The 23,206-nt window shown below is 40.9% G+C and overlaps 1 long non-coding RNA gene across 1 annotated transcript; it reads left to right on the forward strand.

The window, feature by feature from the left end:
* The first annotated feature begins 1,599 nt into the window (after positions 1-1,599).
* Positions 1,600-12,266, forward strand: LOC134511947 (uncharacterized). Its single transcript, XR_010070009.1, has 3 exons — positions 1,600-1,686; positions 5,505-5,951; positions 7,292-12,266. It is a non-coding gene; the product is annotated as an uncharacterized LOC134511947 (long non-coding RNA).
* Positions 12,267-23,206: the final 10,940 nt, after the last annotated feature.

Genomic DNA, 23,206 nt, shown 5'->3' on the forward strand with positions numbered 1-23,206 from the left:
TGTCAGAAGCGCTACTGATGATAACATTGACACCTGCCTCTGATAACTTCAAAGTCTCTGCTCTCTGTATGAACATAAGTTCACTGAGCTCAGCTAGCAAAAGGACAAACCAAGACAGAGGCACCGGTCCAGACCTTCAAGAAGTGTAAATGGAGCTATGCCACTTAACAACAGCATGTCAAAAGGGAGCTCACCACTTTTTAACACAGAGGATACAATGGCTGCGCTCTACCAAATGAAGCCCAACATCTGTAGACCTATAGCTGTTAGTCATAGAGAGAAAGGGATCTCTGTGACTATCTGCTTTCTCCATGCTGGTGGAAAAAATAAAATTGCTCTGTGTGAGTTTCTGAGGAAAGACTGAGTGTAAAAGACAGCTTCCACGTTGGTTTCTGAAGGCACTGAGGTTCTAAGAGTTTCTGATGTCTTCTGGGCATGAGTTCCACCTTTGCAGGGGGCCGTATTCAGACAGAGTGATGGCAGGTTTTTCGTCTGTCCCACAAAGTGCTTTGGGAATAATGAATGAAGTCTGAACTGATGAATATACCCAGAACTTAACCTTTGGAAATAAAAATAGTTACTCTATGCATCACCTGGGTTTTGTAAGTGCTGTTTAACAAAAATGTTGGTGTATTTTGAGTCTGCTTTGATAATTTCTCTCTTTTCAAACACAAATCTGATAGTTGATGTTTGCCCAGTTCTGTGAAATGAGGAGCTAGAGCTGAAGAAGCCCAAGCATCTCTTAAGATCACATCTCCTGTCTAGATTTGGCTGCGTACGCGGAGTAAGAGTGACTTAGCAGAAGTTCAAAAAACGGGAATATTAACAAAGGTGCTATTAACCTTTGTGGGCAATTCCAGATTTTAAAAACAAGGTGGGAAAGGGCTAGATTTTCCTGCCCAAAGCACTTCTAATTGTTTAGTTCAAAGTCTTCCCTGTCACACAGGCTCTGTCTTTGGGTTCTGGTTCCTTGGTTTCCCTCTCTATGCAGCAACCAAAACATGCAATTGTTCCCACTTCAGTCACAAACATATTTCTTTTCTTTTGGGACAATCAGGGAATAGGAAAGGTGCAGAGCAGTCTGGATCTTCCACAGAGCTTGGGGGAAGCTCCCATCCAAGTGAGGCACATAACAAGATCTAGGAACTACAGAGCTCTTCTGGCTTCCTTAGCAGAGATACAGCCAGCCCAAGCCCTCAAATGTATTGGGAGCCAGGTCCTCACGCTCCAGTTTCAGTCTCTTATTGCTAATCTTCTCAGTATGGAATTCTGTCCACAGCATAATTTAAGATTAAGAGCTGTGGACTTCACGTCAGGAAATAACAGTGGATTTCAGAATTTAGAACTTTACAAGGGAAAATGCCCACCCTGGTCACGCAGTCTTGTTGTGTACATACTCCTGAGGTGCTTTTGATCTGTTGCTCAAATGAATTCTCGGTGAAAGAATCATATATAAGTGTGGTGAAGGGGAGAAAAACACCCCAAATGCTTTTGTAGTGGAACTGAAAAATATGGTGTCATAGAATCCAGATGACAAAAATAGATTAATTTTTCATGTAGTGCACTGCGGTTAATCCTTGTGCTCACAGTATACTTTATTTAGAATCACTGCAGAATTCCTCCTCTGATTTTTCTCCCTGAAATTAGCCTGTAGTGCTATGCTTCAGACTTCACAGGAGCCTAAAGGTATTTGATTTAATTTATATCTACAAGTTTTGTTCTTTGTTCACTTATTTTAATCACTGCTGGTTTTCTCTCCCTTTGACTATTCTAAGATTTTCGTTTTGATACGTCATCGGTTATTATTATCTAAACTGTTCTACACTGAATTCAGGTTCCCTAAAATTTCAAGTACAGCAATTTCATTTGAGAATGAGTATTGTCAAATGAAACTGCTGGATTAAACTATCTCAGAAGTAGAATGTGCAGTTATAATTTTTGTATAATGTTTATAATGGCATTCCAGTCATCGTGCTAACACTTGAGTATTTTCTGAGAATTTTCAATTCAGCATTTTTAGATGTAATTATTATTTTAAAGATTATGTAAATGCTCTAAAATTGTAAAATATTATAGTAATGTGTTAAGTTGGTTTTTTTTGGTAAACATTAACAATGCACTGTTTCATGATGTGTTCAAAGTTAAACCAAAATATTTCACTGGACTATGTAAAAATATTTGGATATTTGAATCTTTAAAAATTAACATGATCAATGCCTATTGCAAGAGAAAATAGAATAGCATATTCCACAAGTTGAAGCTGACATCTATTTGTATTTACTTACATAGTTATCACCTTTCTGCGTGCAATTACATTAATATTTTTAGATATTGTATGGTTTGACATTTTGGTTCCAACTGTAGACAGGCAACTATGCCTTCAGATAGGTCTCTGCCAGCTAAAAATATGGACCTAGATAAGTACACACAACCTCCACATTAGTATTAGTGACACCCAGAAATAGAATGCCGCGTTGAAATAATTGAACTCCAAAGAGTTCTGTAGCTCGTCCATTATTAAGCTAGCTTGCATATACAGAGCTGAGCAGCCTGCATATCCAAAGGGTTAACGGCTGCTTCCATTAGAGAACTGTGGTCTCGTACAATGCTGCAGCTCCTAGCAATTTAGGAGCATAAGATACAGGTGAAAAAGGAGTCTCTGGGTCACGGAACCAGGTCCTCACACCACGGTGCTTTTCATGGACAATGACTTCATGCGATACCTTTTATAAACTGTCTGAGTTTCAACTTAAAATTGGTCATTTGCTTGATGGTTACGCTATCAGAAGGCTGCTCCAGACTGTCACTCCTCCAAAGTTAGAAAACTTGTCATTTAAAATTTAATCTATCGTCAATGAGTCACAGCTTTGTCTTAAACTCTGTGCTGGCGTGTGTAGCATTGCAATGGTAGTCGGTTCACCTCTTCCCAAAGAAACACAGTGGAGGCTCCCCAAGCAGATGGATGAAAACCTTCTCAGTCTTGCTAGAACAGAATAAACACAAAAACTGCTGGTCGCTGCCAGATAATCTCTTTAATCCAACTATTGGTTCTCACTCTGCATGAGAAGAATCAGATCTTTCATGGCAAATAAAAGCCTTGTCTGCATTGGTATGATTGATGATCTCCTTTTCAAAAACCAGAGGGATGTTTTATCCTTTTGCATACCAAGCTCTGAATATGAGACAACATTCTAGGTACCTTACTGTTTCAGAGCTCAAAGACTGTAGAGGATGTGGCTCCCTTGAAAAGAGGAGATTTAGAAAAGGAAAGGTTAACATTTTAAGTATTTTTCTCCCTCCTTCACTCCATACATTACATTTACAAGTTCCAGTCAGGTTAGTCATAAAATTGTAGGAACGCATTTTAGCCAAAGTTTTACTTGTTGTAGGCTTTTCCGTCTCCCTCTGCCTCTGCTTAAACTATTACTCCTGAGATAGGTGAACCTGTATTTGCTCTGTCAATATTGGTGAACCAGCCTTGCCAATATTTTTGTACTCTGCACACAGAGAGTAATGTCCTGCGAGCAGAAGATGCACTTGAGAATACTTCAGCCCTGGCAGCCAAAGGTTTCACCAACATTGCTTCACTGAGGATAGAAAATTCAGCAGTAGCTGACTTACGGGGTTCCCAAAAGACCATTTTATTCTGAATCTAAAGGTGTGAGAACTTTTGCTCTCAAACCACTGTGCCAGGTAGTCCAAGTAAAAGATGTTATAAAAGCAACATTTACTTATCTGAATTCCTTGGATTTGTCTGCCGCTGTTTATAATGGGATAATCTGGTGCTCAAAAAAATGTGAAAAAGCCTTTTGCAAAAAGCAGTAGAAAGACATTTTATGTTCCTTTTTACTGATTACTTTTGCTTGATGCTAGGAAACAATTATTTTAAGTGGATTACTTCCAAAGAATAACTTAATTTGATAATAAAACAAATACTACTTTCCCATTTATTGATGAATCAAGCAAGGTAATTGGATTTATTACTTCTGAATCTATGAGTAATCCTGTTTCCAAATCACATATGTGTTTCCTCCTCTGCTTTTATGTTCATCAGGAGATGACACTTATTTATTCTTCCCTTTTCTGCCAGAAATTCACTTTTCTGAATCAGGACAGCACGGTCTTAAGCTCGAAATAGAGCTAATTTATACTTACGCGCTATACATCCTTGCTGAAGAAAAATGAGCTTCAGTCATTCTGAGTAGCTAAAAATATGAGTTAATTAAAAACATATCTCACATTAATATCTATAATATGCACGGCAACTGTGAAGTAGATATAACGATGTTATGATGGTGCTTCATAGCAGGGGCCTGGAAGCGGAGAGTCCCCTGAAACACATATCCCAGCCTGGTATGTAGGAGATGCCTTTGATGGACACTTACAGCTCGTCTGGGGAGTGGCTGTGCCAAGCATTATTGACACTTCTCCTCCCTCTGCTTTTTCGCTTGATACCGCAAATCCACCATGCTGAATCTTTAGAAGATTAGAGATGATTTAAGACATAATAAAATCACAGAATATTTTTCAGCTAACTGAATTAGTAAAATATTCGGTTTTAGCTGTAATTAATCTTGTAGCAGTTTATACTCCTAAAGCATCTTTCACCTGGAGATTTCACAGCAGTTTGCAAACATGAGGTAAACTTCTTAGACTCTGGACTTAAATATTTCATTTGGTTTACACGGCTGGTCTGCGCCCACAAAAGTCTACCGGTATAGCTATACCCACTCATACCAACAAATTTCTGAAGTGGAAATGCGGCTTACATTAGAAAAACAGTTCCTCTTTTGGTACAGAGTAAGATCTGTTCCTTGAGGAACTATGTCTACATATTCTGGTTTAAAGTGTGATTTCTTTTCATACCTCTGTTCAGCTCAGTAATGCTAGCAAAACTTTTAAGAGTAGATCAAATCATGAACTGAAAGTGCTAAAGAAGCTCATTCAAACTTGGGTTATTTTCTTACGTAAAAGGCAAATGACACTTTCATTCAAAATACATTATTTTATTGATGGGATTCATTGATCAGCATATGACCTTGGTCCCAAAGATGCAAATCTGTTACATTCCCCAGCTTCACCACCTTCACTCTCTGCATCAGTGTTGTCTTTTTGCCTGATAAAGCATTGCTCAATAATGGACTTCCAGAGCTGAAAGAACACATCTGTAGAGCTTGAGTTGAATAGCCAGCTTCTGTTGTTTGGAACTGCAGCAAAATTGCATCATCTGAAAATAGCAGAGTTCTTCTACCTATCATGGTTTTACTGTGGATCTGAAAATATTTCGACATTTTTCCTGGTCAGTCAATGTCAGTCATGTTCTCTAATGGTGGTCAGCAGTGAATGATAGTGATTCACTTGGGAGTTTCCAGGATTTCCAGGCTGCCAAGCCCCATTGTGGTTTACGGTTGAAAAATTTCAATCCAACTTTTCCATTTGTAGATGCCATTTGAAGCCACTGCTGCACTTTCATAATTTCCTTTTTTTTTTTTTTTTCCCCACAGACAGGAACAGAATGTGGTGTTTGAACTGAAATTACAGTCAAGGGTAGAAGAGAAGGGGGGAGAAGAAGAGACATGTTATTTGTTAGGAAAAGCATGCCATGGACTTTGCGATACTGTAGGAAAGTTTGCTCCTGCTGAGTCTACCCAGAGTCCCAAATCCCACACTCACATTGCCCTGATTCCCACCACATCTTCCTCCGTGTTGCCTTCCACATAGTGACAGAAGAAGCCCAATCTTTTGGACTAATCTAATAGTCTCTTTCCTCTTCAGTCTCTTCCGTCTCTCCCCATTGCTCCCAGAAAGGGAGGCACTATTTCTGACCGTTACAAGGCATCCTAGGGCTTTCTCACATCACTTCCAACGCATTCCTTGCCTCCGTTCACCCAGGAAGAATCTGCTGCGTTTGATTTCTGTCTCAGGTCACTCATCTCACAGCTATGTGCCAGGTCAGTGCCAGTGAGTTGTCTTGCATGGCAGAGCTTTGTTATACAGGCTGGTGGGTCAAGTTTCACGTGTTCAAAAGGAGTCAGTGTAAAGACAAAGAGGAACAGCATATGTTTCGGTGCCAGTAATGCGTAAACTACCACATCAACTACACAGCATGAGTATCTTTATCCAGCTGTGTTTATATATTATTTTCATTAATTATGGGTGTTCCTAACATTTGACACAAACAAGGACATTTAATTTTTCTGTTAGGTTGCCTTTTTATTATTCCATTGTTCTTCCAAAGAATAATATCCTCCCCACCCCCATTAACTGGCTAGTGATACATCACTTTTTTTTTAATAAATCTCAGAATGCAGCCCTGCAAACTACTGCTTTTTGGATCATCATTTATGAAAGAAGATACCACCTTCTTCTGTCCACCACGAATTAAAATAAAATTGCTTATAAGCCATCCTTTAAAGCCCCGTGCTCAAATTTATTCCTGGCGTCACAGTGCAGGAAAGAGCATAATTGCACCATGGATTAACTTAGTCTCATGAGTTTAGCTGTGCTTTGAAAGCTTTTTGATGTATGTGTTGTATTTTATTTATAATTTTTTCTTTTGTTTTGCTTTTTAATACCAAGGCTGTTTGGGGGCAGTATTAGTAACATGAACTTCGTAGCATCGTCTGCAGCAGAACCCTAATAAAGCTAATGGCATTTTAGCCTTTGTCAAAGATTACACACAGTGTATAACCAGCAAAAAATAGTTATTTTTCAGAGATATGCATCTTAAGAGATCGGAAGTACTCGTGCATTTATTGACTACAGGGAAGCTGTTTGAATTCAGACAAATGCATTTCACACAATTCATTTCAGGGCTGATTCATTTTATCTGCGTGTCTCCTGTGCCAAGTGGGAACATTAGGCCTCTTTAAAAAATGATGGGGGATAATAAATGCTCCAGGCATTTGTTTTGCTGAAATGAAGTAATGGCAGAGAAGCATATGGTGAAATATATTTTTAATTACTTTTCAACAATGTTAAATGTTTTTTCCTTATTTTCATATTTAATGTTCTTGATCAAGCTTGCTAAATAGGCAGCTCTTACGGAACACACCACTTTGTGCAATAACACATGACTAATTTTATGGGCAATATTATATAACCCTGTGTATCAGCAACATATTAGCTCTAGAACTTTGTTTACGATGCTTTGTGCCATCCAAGGAGGCTGGGGTTGGGTGGCGGGGGGGGAGGCTGTTTTGTTCCTGGTTTATTTTTTTTCCTCTGAGCCCACAGCTCTCAACATCGTTGGTTTTGTTTTCTTATATTTTTGTTTGTGCATGTAAAGCAGGAAATATGCTGCTCTTCTGGTAGACTAAACAAAAGGAAATCCACCTGGGACCGAGAGGAGACACTAGCCCTCCCTTTCAACAACTTCACTTCTAAACCACCCTTCCATCCCCTGCCTTCATCTCCCTCCCTGTAGCACAGACTCCGCTCTAAAGCAAAGCGAACACAAACAAAGGACACCTGTTCCCAGCCCTGCTAAAGAGAGAAAAGCTGCTACTGCCTAAAGGCTAAAGCTGAGCTGAACGCATTATGGCTAGAGGAGTCGGCCAGGCTGCAGATAGACCTGCGCAAGGGAAATATGAGCCTCTTGCACAACGCCAGCAAATAACAACTGAAAAAGTAACTTACGTCACAGGAGAATGGCAGGGGGAAATCAAGGTACAATTATCACCGCTCGCTTGTGCCTATATATCATCTTGTTGGGATGTACTCAAGCATTCCTTCAATACAAATTATTAAAGAAAAAAAAAAGTAAAAAAAAACCTGGGAACTTGCTGTCAACACTTACAGCAGGCGACCACGCTCTTCCCTCACTTGTTACATAGCTCGCACAAATTCTTCTGTTTCTGCAGACGTCACGGTCATCACCAGTGTGAGCAGAAGGATGCTTCTTGTAGCATGCCCTGGAGATCAACAGACCCAGGCTATTTCATACCAGTGAGTCCTTTCCAGAGCTGAAAGCTCCTCACAGAGACTGCTCTACAACCGTCGTCATCTTTTTCAGCTTGAGTGGTTTTTCTTCTCGCAGCCGTGGCAGTATGGCAGAAAGGAGATGGGATAGCTCTCTCGCATGTCCAGCGCTTCCTTTCTCACTGCTAGTGATTCAGAGGATTAAAGCAGCAGGATATAGAGCAACAGATGGGGATTTCATTCATTCCCTGTGCTTTGAAAATAGACTCTACGAAATATATCCATTGTTGTTATTGTGACCGCCAGCACGGTGAATGCAGATTCCAGTTTGAGACAGGAGGGGGATGTCTCTGTGTCCAGGGCAGTGGGCACCGCAGTGGAGAGAAGCACTCCAGTGGTATTTTATCCACATTACTCAAGAAAAAAACAGTTTGTAGCAAAGCTCAGTGCATCGAAGACGTACAAGATACCCCCGTTTTTCTCCATCTCTTCCCCTTGTCCTGGGGAGCAAGCGCAGAGGAGCAGAAGCTAGAGGGTTGGCAGTGGGAGAGGTGAACCTCAAGCTCAACTCCTGTGGTGAGGTGCTGGCCGCTCAGGCATGTCCCTGGTACTGGGAAAAAACCCAACAAGCAAATGGAAAAGAGAAGGAAGAAGTTGCCTGTGGGAGAAGGAAGGCCATGGCAGTTGGTGGCCTGACTCCCGTGTTGCCTGAAGGGGGAACTGGCCAGTTCTGAGTCTGCTCATACAATTTCTGGGACACAGTTTTATGGCAGAAGAGGGAACTGTAGCCTTTCCATACCTGATCAGTGGGGCAGCCTTGTGTGGGTGATCTGTGGAGAGGGAGGAGAGGATTTCCCTAAATTCCCTCTCTCCCCAGGTTGCCCGTTGGCGGGCTCCGAGGGCAGACCCAGGGCTTTGGTCTTGGGGACGGGGATGAAGGAAAGAGCCTCCAGAAATGGCCTCATTCTTCTTTTAACAGATACCAAAGGGAAAAATTAGTCTCGGGGAAGAGGCTTTTGCTCCTGGGGTTCATAACCCGTGAGTGTTGTGGAGATTCCAGAATCCAGATGTGATAGATGACATTAACTTTTCCAGAGTCTTCACTTTTAATCTCCACACGTGAAGAATTGGGTCAATTTTGCATGGCCAGAAACAGCAGTTCCCCTTGCACTGTAGCTCTACGTACTGGAGATAACACTTTCTATAAATCAAGACAGGCTGTAAAAAGTGACAAAAACTGTGAAGTTCAGCTTGCCAGGAAACTGTTATCGTGTATGTGTATTTTTTTTTAGAAAAAAACCATTTAATATCCACACACCGTTTTGTCAATCTTTCAAAACCCCTGACAGGGATGTGAACGTTGCTCAAGAGCTATTACATGTCGTGATTATAATTTGTTCTTTTTGAAGAGGGTGATGTCTAAGTCGTTTTTGATGATTACATTTCCTTGGTCTATATTTATTCGAAAGGCACTTTTCAAACCTGAGAATTGTTTCCAAACAGTATGCATAAATGATTAGTACTGCTTTCAGTCGTGCAGTTTGATCCCTATTCCCTTTAGATGTTAGTGTAGATGTGAAGACAACGTCCTACCTGGTGCAGAAAGAATAGATCTTAACTGCTGCAGCAGCTGAAAGAGTTGGAATGTTTTCAGGACAAAACCAGCCACTTCCTATAGAATCAGTCAGAGCCTTGGTTTTAAAATCCACCATATACTTTGCATGTGCTAAGGACGTGGTGTTTACTAGCAGAATGCTGTGTAAGAGACTAGTAAATACCATGGCTTCAAAGACACAGATTTCCTGTTTCGAGCCTCATTCTATCGCCTACAAGCAACTTAGTCTTACTTTGTGGCTGCCATGCCACAAACCCTAAATTATCTTCTAATTTTTCAAATTCAAAAGAAACTCTGTCTATTTAATTGTTTAATGCCTCTCTAAAGAGTCAGGGTGTTTTACACAAGGCTCGCCAGAATGCATACTTATCCCAGACATTTGCCTTTGAAAAGAAGGTTCTTCATCGCGCCAGTAAGGAAAATATTTAGTGAGTGCTGCAATCTTTTTTCCAGCTAAGTGACAAGGAACATTTGAGTTTGGATAAAACAGGTGTATATATTTTCTTTCTTGTCATTTTTTTGTTTAATACTCCATTATTAGTGTCCTTCACCATTTGAAAAACCAGGAAGGAACAACTTTTCTTGAGAAAAGAATAGGTAACCACATAGTGAAATGTCAAAACCAAAGAATCATTGTGTTTTGATAGCACATGATATGTAGTGAAGTCTCTATAGCTCTCCATACTTTCTGATACATTTTAGACTTGTATTTATCTGGAAAAAAAAATAAGGAACAGTTGCTGCAAAAATTAGCACATGTTCAAGAAGAGATATATGAGTGGAGGGACTGATTTTTAAGGGTGCAGCCATAAGATGCATATGAAATGAGCACAAACTAATTTGACCTTTGTCAGAACTAGCAGCAGTGTGGTCTGGTAACTTTTATATTCTTTACTGGTTTTTGACCAGAGTCTTCTCCTCTGCAGATCCTGTTCTTGGAGCCATTCTTTCTTCTCCCGCATCTGATCTGACACCTGTTTCCAAAGTTAATGTGCTTTCTGTCCTTTGGTTCTTGAATGACCTCTCTTTTCTTTTTACTTCTTCTGTTATTTAAGGCTGCAACGTGTATTAAAACTCACAAAACAGGCTTAATGCAAACCAGCCCCCAAACTGTCTCTGTGTAATGTGGGCATGTGTCACCAGGAGCAACAGGACAGTTTCTTCAGTTACTGCCAGGACATTCATGTAAGAGGCAAACCTCATTTAAACAGACGTTCTTCTGAAATACAGAAAAGGAGCTGGATTGTGTCCCCCCCCTCATTCGGTGACAATGCGTCCTGAGGTTCACCTGATGCCTCGGTCCTTTTGCATGCCAACTAGTGGCTGCAAAGCTGGAGGGAGGAAGCACATCCTGCAATTTGACCATCAGGGAGAAAATAACAAATGCCTCAAACCAGAGAAGTAGTGAGGGGCAATGCGGCACCGTTATGCACAGAGGTGGGGGGTGGCACAGCTGGAATCGTGCGTACAGTATCAGGTGGCACTAAAGTGTTTATCTGGGGTTGCTGTGAGGGTGGAGAGAAGCATTGACATGACCTCTTTAGTCCCCCGGTACATCCATTCCTAGCCCTTCAGCCTTTCCTTTAAAGAAACTGAAAATGTCCTTCAGAGGACCGCTGTACGTCTATTTAAAGTTATTGGTAAATCCTTTGCTGAATTTGGGCTTGCGTCAGAAGTGGGCTGAAAGAAGCAATGAGCCATAGCTGTGAGACAGACCAGATAGAGTCTGTATAACGTGTACCCCCTTAAAAATAGTTACTGCCTTCTTCTAAAAACAGTAACAGAATATGAGATGTAATCTTGGTGTTCTTAGATTGTCAGTTTGGCTCTAACTAAGCTACCATTTAAGGCCAGTTTGTACATGGGGTAGGAGTGGTAAAAAAATAATCGATGCTAGCTGCTTTCATCTATCACTTTCCAGTGAATGATTTCCTATTTAATTCCTGCTAATGTTTGTCAGCAATTTTCTCATGGATTTTTTTCGTATTTCTTTTTGTGTGTTGTTTCTGTGTTTTTTTTTTTTTTTGAATCTTGCTTTGTTCAGGCAAATTCGCTTGCTAAAGAAACTGTTTAATTTCATGGGCCACGCTGGAAGAATGCCTGTGACTGCCCAGGTGAGGACTCGCTCCGAGTCAGAAATGCTTTTATAGTCAGCCAAAAAGGAACAAATGCACACCCCCAGAACTGTGAATTTCAACACCTCTTCTGGCGGCGCATGCAAGGCAGCATCATTTTTGAAAGCATAATAGTATTTCTAAAATCCAATTAAAGATCTTACTTTCAAGATATCTTATTTTCTGTTCCAAATAATCTGCAGTCTACAGTATAACTTTGTCATCCAGAAGAAAGCCTGAAATTAAGAGAAACATTATATGATCCTAGCATCTATTATGCATCTTTTTATTTGTTGAAAGCTTGCTGTAGAATCTGCTTGTTTCCAAGGAATGAAAATTGCTTATTATCCTGGATAATGAAAGAGAATGTCGTCATCTATAATTGTTAGTTTAGGATACTTACTGTACCCTTCTATTATGAACGGGTTTGCATAAAAAAAGGTTCAGTAAAGGAAGCAGCTTTTAAAGATATTCTTAAAAAAAAGAGGCATTTGTTTGCAAGTGAAATTTATGCATTTTTGACTGCAAAATGTACTGGAACAAGTTTCTTAATTGACAGATTGTAACTTGAATATGAATGCTATTTACTGAATGCAATCTGCAAATATTACAGTCTTTTTTCCAATAATCATAGAAGTGTGCTTCTATATATACCTAAGTATATAAATATACCCACCTGTCTATGTATGTCTGCGTACGTAGGTGTATTGTATATGCGCTTACTGCTTTTTTTAAACACAGAGTTTTGCAATATCTAGGCTTTTTTTTCAAGTCTCTTCCTTGTTTTATTTCCACTGATTAATCTCTTGCAAGATAATCTTTACAGGGTAAGAAGGTTTGCATTAACACCCTCCGCCTGAGTATGACAGCTCTGTAAACAGCAGCTGTACGGGGTCAGTCGTGAGATCTAGAAATCAAAACTATATGGGCCTTAGTCACAGCTCATGAGACAAACACTATGTGCTGGGAATTGACTGCCAGACAGCCTATATATGATAAGTTGCACTAGACTATATGTCACACTTTCTACAGCAGTAGTATTTGACACACACACACAAGTGCCTATACAACAAAAAAAAAAAAAAAAAAAGGGAAAAAAAAAAGATAAATCTACTCCAAACTCTAGGAGGAGGATATTAAAATCATTCAACTAGAAGGACATTTTCAGAGGAACAAATGTTTGTGCCCAAAGGGTTAGAAAACCAGTTTAGACCTAAACCCCCGTGAACATCAGGTATTCAGAACTGTTAGCTCTTTCTGCAGTTGCAGAAGCGAGCTTTAAAGCTGTGACTGCAGTCAGCCAGTAACAGTTTATGCCTGCATGGAAGAAAAAACCTCAGCACTGGAACAGTAAGCCCAAAGAACTACAAGATGAAGAAAATGAGAACTTCTCTAATAAAGAAAATAATAATAAAAAAACAGTGTTAGAATTGGTATCGGCAATCAGTATAAGAGTTCATATAAAACTCTCCTCATGCTATCAGTCATGGATTTTTCATCTGAGCCCAGAGAGCCTTCATCCATCTCACTGACATGTCCTGCCAGGCTCTGGGTAACTCAGCCTCTGTTTTGGATATGGTTGCGGGGATGTCAGACTGGAGAGAGCAAGCTGCAAAACGGTTTCAGTTCATTTCCAAGCACAGGCACGTGCGACTCCCCCACCGTCACCAGGTATAACGTCTCCCCGAGAGCACGCAGGCACAGTCGGGAGCCAGCTTTTGACTTCTGTCAGTGCCTAATTAAAATTATGCTAATTCTACCAATAAAATTATGACTTTGTAAAACAAAACAAAGAAATGTGTTTACCACGGTGCTAAGTATTTATTTGTCTGTCTTTTCCCTTCACCTTCTGACAATTATGGGGAATGACATATACCAAAACTGTCCATGGCAGTTCTTCAAACATTTATGTGGGGCTTTCAATTTAAAAAGGTTGAAAAAACACCTGTGCTTTTCTGGGCTATCCGCATCTCATTTTTCTTCCAAATTCCAGCCTACTGAAGGTGAAGGTCCCCAAACCCTTAACCACTCTATAGCTCCCACTGTACCCAAATATCTTCGCATGCAATGCTGAGCTTTCCAAACTGTTTCAGCCATTCTTCCATACTTTATGGAGATCCTAATTCACTGCTCTCACAGTGTACAGAAAAGATGTTACTTAGTGAAGAGCTAGAAAGAAATTCCCCTGGTATGGGAGTTGACAAGAATCTTTCCTTATACTTCAGAACTTTTAGGTCTCCATCTAATTAGGTTGTACATTGCTAGGAAGTAAGCACCATGCTGCGTTTGCTTGCTTGCATCGTCAGACACACTCCAGCACAGCTTAGGTGCTTTATAAAATACAAATATAAACTTTTTTTTTTTTTTTCCTGAGGTGGTGGGGGCCAGTGAGGGAATGAGAGGAATGTTTTGTTCCCATAATTCACCAGTCTTAGAGAAAAGAAGAAGGATTCATATTCCAGCATTTAAATTGTCACAAGTTGAAAAGCTTGGATACCTTTTATTTATAGTGCCTCTATTGTTTTATTAGGGAATCAGACAGGAGAGATCCTCTTCATAGTGTGGCAATGGCTATGAAATTGATCGTCAGGGGGAGGTAATCTTGAAAGAATTTGCAACAACAGAATGTACATTCCCTTTCTGAAGCCATTTGAAGTTATGAAAACTGGATGCTGTACCTGTGATGATAGAAAAGGCCATAATTTCAGGATAGTCCCAGCTCAGCAGTTGTGTCTTACAGTATTTCAGCCTGCAGGATGTGCTTAGAACTGGAGTCCACAAGTGAGTGGAAGGTGGTCTGTAAAACAGCTGAAAATTCTGGAATAAAAACCTTAACTACACCCCTTTTCCTTATTTTTGACAGTTTTGTGTTGCTGCCTGCTTACAGCTGCTGCCAGCTCTTTTGCTGGATATGTACACACGAGAGGGCCCTTCTTCTTTTATTTTTTTCCCAAAATGATAACGTGGTGCTGGGGATTGAGGAAGGTTAAGAAATGCAACACTTTGTAGCTTGCACACACACACACACACAGTTTGCACAAACCCACACAGACTGAAAGCACAACGTGTCTGCATCTGGATCTGAACCTGAATTCTTGGATTCAAAAGCTATCCCTGTTCCTGTCAGCTCCCCTCCAGGGCCTCCAGCACCTTATGGTTAGCAGTTCTCGCAGGTGGCACACGTTTGGCAGGAGCCCTTCACGAGCGCTGCTGTGGCTTCACGGCTGCAGAGAACATCTGGAAGTCCCCAGTTCTGCTGAGAGCTGGAAAGCAGCTGATCCTCTGGCTTTGTTCCTCACAGGGGCTGACCGAGTTCCCCCTGCTGTACGGGTGCTGACATCTTGGAAATATCCACAGAGTTGGTCTTCAGGCTACACAGAAGTTGTAAATCCCACCTCACATCAGTCCCGCATCCAGGGAAGTTTCACCAGTCTCTGGGATAGTGGAGGATTTATTCTGATTAGAGATGCTTTGCTATAGGTTATGACATTTAGTTGCCTTCAAGCAAGCACAGAAGGGAGGGGAAGTTAGCTGAGCCCTACCGCTGTGACCTGGAGGAATTATTTCAGAAGGAGAGGGTGGAAGTTTGGTTATATTGTCATTTATGAGACTGACAAGGAAATGGTCCTAGTAGCATCAAATGTCCCAGCCTACCTGATCTGAGCTGTCGGGGTCTAGGTCAGTAGGTTATCATTGACTACAAAAGAGGATCATTTCTACCTTAATGAGGTAAAGATGGCTTATTTCCATCTACCAGATGGCAGCAGCTATGAGTCATACACCTGCCTGGGATGTTATTTTTCTGAACAAAGTAATTTGGAGAGCAGTTTCCAGTAGCTCCATGCTCTTCCCTATGGTTCCAAAGTTTGCATGTACTTTATGGACTCTGACCATATACTGTTGTATCACATTTGGGAGGAAGGAAAGGAAGCATACAGTGCTAAAGCCATTTTTGTTTAAATTTGGGAGGACCACATTGTTTCAAATCACAAAAGCACAAATGTGGCACCTGCTTGAAGTCTTTGCAATGCCTGCTTGCTCTTCATCTTTTTTTCTGGCAATACTCCAAACGGAAAGGAAGCAGAGGATGCTTAAGCTCTTTGTATCTTTATGAAGCTAATATGACTTTTAACATGTTATTCTGAGAGAGCTGGACCTATTGCTAATGGGTTTGCCTCTTCTAGTTATTCATGAGCTCTGATTGGGATCTTTGCTGCAGTGATCCTGTGATGCGGATTTCTTGGTGTCTGATAAAGTGAGCTTTCATGATGCAAGTGGTCCCTCAGAGCATGCAGAGAGTTTCCTTCACTGCCTGTTTACGTGAAATTTACTGAAAATTATCTTTGAGGTTTCTACCCTTCTTCGCAGTTGAGGTGAGCCACAGGATTCAAACATGTGCATACACGCTTGCACGCAGTGGAACCGTGCAAGCCTTGCTTGGAGAGGGAATCAGGCTAGAACGATATGATGACTCTAGGGCTGCAAGGAATTTCAGTTCAGAGACATTGCAAACCAACAGATTCAGAAGCAGGGTCTGTCCCTGATTTGATTTTAGAAGCCGATTTTTCTTTCAATTTTAAGAGCTGCTTTCTGAAGGAAGCAATGGATTTTTAAGAGAAAAAATAACTTGCTGAAAGTATTAAGTATTTTTTAATATTTTTTTAGCAAAGTATCAGCCTCTGGACATCACCAAGCAGAGGGTTTTCCTGAGAATGCAGGATTAGTCTGGGATAGGGCATTAGCTATTTCTTCCTTAAGCAAGTTTGAGCACCACCAAGTGAAACGCCTGCTGATTTTTAGCCTCTGTCATAAGGGGGCTGAGCTTTCCTTGAGCTTAGTTAGGTTAAGTTAAATTGAAACTAAAGTGAGGAACAGAACAGCAACCTTTACCATACCTTAGACTGTTTTGATACAGGTCTAATTGAGAAAGGAAGATGAATCAAGAGTCTATGTACACCCTTGAGAAGATTTCAAGTCATTTCAAAATACTTGCATCCAGATTTCTAAGGAAATTCAAATTAGTTACATGGCCACAATGTATTCTAGTGTCTTCTCCTGTAACTTTCAAACCTGCTGGCTATTTCATACAAGTTTGATGGTGAAGTAAAAATCTAAAGGATAATAGTGCAAATAGCAGCAATTATTCCATTTTGCACAGCTAAGTATATTCCATAAGCACAGCTTGTAGGTAAAACTTTCCCTCCACCTTCCTTTCCAGTCTTAGACTGGCACGGTTGATGAGTGAAGTGCTTTTAAATAGCACCTCCCCTCCCATTTTCCTGGAGCTGTTGGATGTGCCAGGCCACTTCTCACAGACTAAGCACTCAAGTCTAAGTCTAAGCACTTGAGTATACAGCAATTTTACACCAGTTGGAATAACATGGCAGATGTAACAAAAAAAAGGGGGAAAAAAATGGAAAACGCTTTTTTTGTGTGTGTGTGTGTGCTTTTGATGCCTTTTCCCTTTAAAAGATGACCCGCAGATTTACCAGTGGAAGTCTGATTACTTGAGGAGAAAATGCTATGGAAGAAAGGAAATGGATTGCTGTCTACATGGATTCACCTGTTTTCTGGACAGACATTGACACGCAATGAAACATGGTCTAGAGGCAGTTCTGTTACACTTGATCCAATACAAAGGCAAAGCGCAGGCTCGGTTGTTTAAAGGCATGTATCCCGTGTTACGTGTCATAGATCTGGCTAAGCTCCCTGGCTAGACATTGGCCAGACACTAGAACATGTGTGCCTTAAGTCTTGAAGCCTGAACAGAATCTGTATAGTCCTAGGATTAACTTCAGTCCTTGAGATTTGTCCTTGCTTCAGATTACCCTTTCCCAAATCTTAGCTAGCATGAGCATGCTGAGCTGCAACTCATTTCTCAGGTGCATGTGGTGCTGTAAACAAATTATCTTTATTCTCTGCTAAATAGAGCAAGAAAATCTTCAAACCTACCTAAAATAACAGCTCCTCTTTATATTCCCAGTGTGAGTTTCTTTTCATTCTGTGACAACCTAAGCTGCTTCTGCAGCTCATGAGTTAACTCCTGTTTGGCTTATCCGCAGGTAAGTCAAATATTCTCTTTTCAAATACAGCCATCTCTTCTTCCTTCACTATCTCTCTGCTTTTTTTTTTTTTTTTTAAATCTTTTTATCCCTGTCTTCCATATCTTTGTTTTGCCTGTGGTAACTCTTCCTGGCTCCAAACTCCCTCTCTATGGAGAGGTGAGCCTCTTAAACGTCAGTTTTTCACTGTCCCAAGTGTTTTCATCTCAGCAGATAACCATTAAGATTTAATTACGAACTGCTGCCTCGGTTCTGGAAAGGCTGTAATGCAGACCTTGGTCATCAGTACATGTGCATGGGGATATCCCAAAATACACCTGACTTCTTAGTAACAGCTTCATAATATCAGCCAGAGCTAATAGATTGTGCACAGACCGTCCTCTGCTTAAAATGTAAAACACCGCTTCCTTAATGCCCTACGATGCAGCTACACAAACACACAGATTTTCTTCTTCCTCTAGCTCATTTGCTCAGCACTCAAGCACCAATTTAGAATGACTGATCTGGTTTTAATCCAGATGGCTTGATGTAGTGGTTTCTCTCCCTCTCACTAACTGCCTCCCTCCTCTCCTTCCCCTGCAATTTGTCTGCGTTGTTTGGTTCTGTTTTACAACCTTTGGGTAGGACAGGTATTTTGCTCTCTCCTTTACTGGATACCTGACATTTGTGCTGCCATTGTCTGCCGAGTCTTTCAAGTCACTCCCAGAGACATGGTGTTTAAAGGCAGCTCCGCTGGGAATAGCATTAGAGCGGCACTGATTGTCTCATAATGTGGCATCACTCCTACAGGTAGCAGGTATTTTCCTGGCAGCTTGTCTTAAGCTTAGAGCGGAACAGCATAACTGATAAGGGGTAAAGATACTGGCAATACATTAGTGGAGCTCTGTGAAGAAGCCTACGCAGCATCTGCCTTGCTCCAGCTCTACCCAGTATTGTAATCATGATATTGGTAATCTACTGGGCACTTCTGAGAATTAAGAAAAAAAGATACAGCAAAACTGCTCATACTCTCAAGGTGTACGTGTGAAGATAATGAATATTATTATCCTCTCTTTAAAGATGGAGAGGCTGTGCATAAATGATTTACCTAGGGCCCCAGAGGAGCCTGTGTTTGACTAGGGAGCTGAACTTTAATTGTACCTGACTTTAATCCTATGTTCTGACTGTACCTCCCTCATTACCTACCTGTCCGTTTTCATTAGCACTCATATCCATCAAACTTACTAATAAATCTGAGAGGGTGTTTTGTCATAGCTACTAAACAAGAAAGTTAATCGAGACCTAGACTTGAAATGTTTACTCGCCTCAAACACCCATTGCTTAAAATTGCTGTCATTTACACTGAATGCCAGCTACGTTATGACATTAACCATGACACAGTTAATGTCAGCCATTAACCCCAGGTTATGGTCACAGAATCACAAGTGACTGAAGCACTGTTTTTCAGGAGACTACTGCCTACAGCTGGAAATTACTGTCCCCAGAGGGGACAGTCCTGTGACAGCTTCAGTCAGTCTAAGTGAGCATGTCCGTGGTTCTGCCTCTACTGGCAACTCCTGAAAGATAATGCCATTCCTTTTCTTTCGCTGGCACCAGCACCTGTACCAGGGCTGGTTTGATTCTCTGTACTGTCTTACTTTCCAGTCAGTTAAGAAATGGTGCTAGTTCATCAGAGGGTGCAGGATCATTGTCTGCTCTGGTTTATACTGCTTTAAACAAAGTCAGCACAGAGGCTGGTGATTACCCACAAGGGCTAGGAAGGTCCCAAGTCCTTACCGTGAAAAATAAAATAGACTAACATGAGCATCACTGAAAACTAGCTAGGAATAGGCAAATGGTCAGTGTCTCAAATGAAGAGCATTAACTTATAACTAGCTAACTCAACAACTCGAGATTGTCTTACCTTGCCTGCAGACTTGTGTTGGACTTGGGGACAGTGGCTATAAGGTTATGACCCCAGTTACCAGCTCCTGTTGAAGTTACTGCCTGGGTTAGTCAAGTGGTACGTTTGCTTGGTGGTTGAAGTTCAAAGCAGAAATATGTGACAGATTAAATTACTGCCCTTGGTTATGGTTATGTCAGAAGCAGATCTACCACTTACTCTGCTGCCTCTGTAATGCAGACAATCTTTTTCAGGGGAGGCAGGGAAAAGAGGCTGGGGAGATAACTTCCTCAGCTTACTTTGGAAGGAATCAGGTACCAGAGTCCTTGCCAATAGCTTAACACAGCTGCCACCTGCAGCAACTGCTGGTGAAGAAGGCCTGACTTAAGAGGGGTGCACCTGAGAAGGATTATTTTAGCAGCACTGAAATTTGAAAATACAGAGAGAAAAATTAATGGATTTTTATTTGCTGCAGAATATAATTTCAAGTTTGAATGGAATAGTTGGATGAGGTTTACTTAAAGAGTTTTGTCAGAAAAAATGAGAAAGTAGTGTTTAATTTTAATTTAACAGTTTGCCCTCTCTCTTCAGAAACATTTTTAAATCCATTTCTCTTTCCTTACATATTACTGACCCAAACTTCTACCTAGGCGTATTACGCAGTTAGTTTAGGATCTCTTGTTGCACCTCTTCTATTTTGAATAACTAATTAAATATTAATTTGAATAGAAGTTCCTTAACTGTCAGGCAACAAACTCGGTCTCTCTTCCTCTGGCTCATTTTTGTGATACAGAACTGAGCTGGATTAGGGACCAAAGGACTTTCATACCTGCATAGGAGCTTTCATTCAGCCTCAAATGTAGCCTCTTACCACAGCTAAGGGGATCTGAGAAGTGACCAGCTGACCTTTAGTAGTGCTCCTTCTGCTCATCTTGTTCCTTAGACCAAAATCAAGGCATATCTTTTCCCAAGCTGAGCCTATTCATGAAATTGAACAACTAATTCTACCAAATAAAACATTAACTAAAACAAAACCAACCCTATAAAAACCAGTGAGTTCTTGGAGTTGCCTTAGTTCCTGGAAGAGAGGCCATACAAAGTTAGATAAGTACCATAGCTTGGGTGAAGGAGAGAGGGGACTGTATGGACAAAATCTGGCCGTCAGCAGCCATAACTTAGATCTATTGAAACTGTTGTGAAACTGGATGTCAGGGAGTAGCGGGGCTGGCTGTGCCACAGGGTGTAGAGACAGGGGTGACAGCATGGCCGGCAGGGCCGTGCCCTCAGCCACAGTGGACACAGCTCCATGGTACCCCAGCAAGAAGAGCAGAGCAGGTCCAGTGATGGTACCAGAGTCAGCCACAGCTCAGATCACATGCGGGTCCATAGGGATGGGGCAGGTCCGCGGATAAGGTTGGAAATCAAGTCAAGGTGAGGATCAGGAGGTGCGTGGCCAGCACAGACACACCAACGGGTAGTTTAGGCAAGGACCTGAGTGTCAGAGCAGCTCTGGAGCCAAAGGGGAGGGATGGGGACCAGTGAGGCTTCTCCCAGCTATTCTCACACAGCCTTCTCACAGCATCCTGGTCCCAGGTCCCATGCCAGTGCTGGCTCTGAGGGCAGACAGCCAGCTGCTGGGTGGGGGATCTTGCTGAGCCTGATGGCATCCTCAAGGCCAAGCACTGGATGCCAAAAATAGGGCCACAAACTCTTGGTGTAACTACATGTTGATGTTATTCAGCTGAGCTCCCACCTTCCCCTGACCATTCCTGTTCATTCCAACCTCTCCATTCAACTTCTGCTGCCCTCAGCCACGCTACTGCAAGCTAGGATGCCAGACTCTCAACCAGGTCCCTGAAGTCTTGCAGGTTAAAAAAAAAAAAAAGCAGTAAAACAACAATAAATAATCTCCCCAAACCTTTTAAAGCTCTTCAAGCAGTTCTGTCTGTAACAGAAATAACTGGTGAGAGGACTGTTGGGAACACGTGAACTTCTTAAGTTGCCTTCACTGCCAAAGAAAATATACAGTCAAGACAAAACCTCTGGCACAAGAAAAGTCCATTGTGGATTTTAGCCTCTTAATATGGGTAGTTCTCTTCCTGTTGCACTAATTACACGTGTGTTTAATTTGACAACGCATAACGTGTTCGTGTTCTCCATCAATAGTATCGCCCAAGAGCCTTCATCTGCTTAGAAGAAAACTGTGTTAAAAACAAAACAAAGCAAAGCAAAATAAAATAAAGTAAAACGTAGGTAGACATTTGAGAGAGGTCGCTTCCTTCCTCTGCCTCAGATGGTGTTTTCAAGCTCATGAAATGTATTGCAGTACTTCAGGTCACTTTGCTTAAGTCACCTTCCATAATGTTACACAGTTAATGCAGAAGACTAATAATAACATGGACTGATGATTCACAGAGGGATGCACCTTAGAGGGTACATAGAAACAAAGGTGCTTTCCTAGGATTGTGCTGAGGAAAAGATTAATTTGGCATATAAATCTATTATATAACTTAAATGCTCTGCATTATCACCAATAACAGTAAAACTAGCAACAGCAACTTTTACTGCCTGAAGTTTTCTCTGGCACTGCACAGTAATTATCTGACCTATCTCTAAGGTCACTGTACACTGTGGTTGTATTTCAAGTTGTTTGAGACTACTGTAATTATTAAATGTATTATGGCTATGTAGCTTTTTTCAGTAGGAACTCCCTGAAAAATAAAACCCAAGTGCATTTATGGCCTCAATATCTATAAAACTAACAAAATACCTTGGAGTTTTGCTATTTTAATCCCAAATATCTGCCAGTGGATAGAAAGAAAGCTCTAGATTTAACTGTGTCTTGTAGTCCTGAAAAGTTTTCTTCTTCCTCTTATCAAGCTGCAGAATGCACACAGCAGTAGATACGCTTGACGTTATCTGTAGGAGGATAAAAGCCCACACAGCAGCTACTCTGTGCTGGACAATTTTGAAGCTGTTGGGAACTGTTTCTGTCCTTTCAAAGTATTACCACATGCACATCAGGGGCTGTGGTACTTTCTGGCCTAATTTAATCACTGCAATGTGGAAGATAATCTTTCAGACTATCACACAGAGTGGGATTTGGGTCTGGCACCCTTCAGTTTTGAATTTCAGTGCTCCAAGATGCCATCACCTACAAAAACAGGACACAAATATAAAGAAAGAAACAGAACTGATTTTCATCAATTAAAAAACTAAAAATGTGCCCCTGCCCAAAAAAAAAAAGCAAGAATGACATTGCTCAGTATTACGCTCAAAATTTTGACAGCTGAACATACAATCTTTCTTTTCTAAGGCACATATAGCAGAGGCATTATTGTTAAATAGTTTCATGAGGTAGCATTAAGGTATCATGATTTGTCATTATTTCCTCATCTTCCCCAATAAACAGAAATACGCAGTTACAGAGAATATGACATTCATTGAAGAAAAAAAAATAAAGATATACTAGCTAACAAGTGATGAATAATATATGTTGAAACCCAGTGTAGAAATATGTGTTGTATTTTAATGTGTGTAAAGCTTTTAACCTGTGGAGTGGCATTTAAAAAAACATTAATAAACAAGGTTCCTGTCATGGAATGAATATAAT

The sequence above is a fragment of the Chroicocephalus ridibundus genome, chromosome 2 (genome assembly GCF_963924245.1).
Source record: "Chroicocephalus ridibundus chromosome 2, bChrRid1.1, whole genome shotgun sequence".
Taxonomy (NCBI): Eukaryota; Metazoa; Chordata; class Aves; order Charadriiformes; family Laridae; genus Chroicocephalus; species Chroicocephalus ridibundus.